We start from the raw sequence: 1,009 nt of genomic DNA on the forward strand, positions 1-1,009 counted from the left end.
TAGATCCCTGGGACTTGCTAGCCAGCCAGCTTAGCCTACTTTGGAACGTTCCAGACCAGTGAGACACCTTGTCACCCTAAACAGAGGTGGACAGTACTTCTCAAGGAATGACACCTGAGGTTGCCCTCTGGCCTCCATACACCCCCCACACCCCCACACGGGGGAAGTATACATGGACATACAAACAGAGCACTATAGGCACAAAAGAGGAGGAAGATGAGGGTAGAGAGAAAGGAGAAAGAGAAAAAGAGAAGAAAATGTAAAAGAGAGAAGAGCAGAGAGGGGTTGGCATTTATTGGGACCATTAACCCATTTGGAAAGCTCAGAAGTTCCCGTTTTCCAAGTAGACCCTTCATTTGAGGCTATGGGAAATGGTGAAAAGTTGGATGATTGGTTGGAAATTAAGTAGGTGGGAACAGAGGTCAAGGAGAAGCAGGCTCAGATGTGTAGATTCTGGATAGGCTTTGAGGGCCACGTAAAGAGCTAGACGCGCTTGGCGGACACCTCTGCCTCTTGGTGTGTCTATCTGCACACAAGGCAAGAAGATCCAGGGGACCAAGTTGAGGGCTGACCTCTAGGCCGCGATCCTCAACTCCAAAGAGCCCCAGACTTGCACCATCTCGGGTGCTTCTCGTCCTTCTAGCCGGAGAAACACGCGAGCGCACTTTCGTGTCTCAGGGAACCGTGGAGGAGCGCAGCCCGCAGAGGTCGCTAGAGAGCCCGCCGGCGCCCTGTGGGCGGGGCTCGAAGCCCGAGCTTCTTCTCGAGCGAGCGCAAGTTTGGGCGGGAGGTGGACACTGTGGGCGGGGCCAGACAGGGGTGGGACCAGACCATTCCGGAAGGAAGTTGTTCCGGGTCTCGGGCCCGCGGGGAGAGCTGGGTGCTGGTTGGAGCAGGAGGCGGGAGCTGCACGAGGGGCGAGGCAGTGAGTGTGCAGCGGCGGCGGCGGCGGCGGCGGCAGCAGCGGCGGCGGCGGCGGCGGCGGCAGCAGCGGCGGCGGCGGCGGCGG

The sequence above is a fragment of the Mus pahari genome, chromosome X, assembly GCF_900095145.1.
Source record: "Mus pahari chromosome X, PAHARI_EIJ_v1.1, whole genome shotgun sequence".
Classification (NCBI taxonomy): domain Eukaryota; kingdom Metazoa; phylum Chordata; class Mammalia; order Rodentia; family Muridae; genus Mus; species Mus pahari.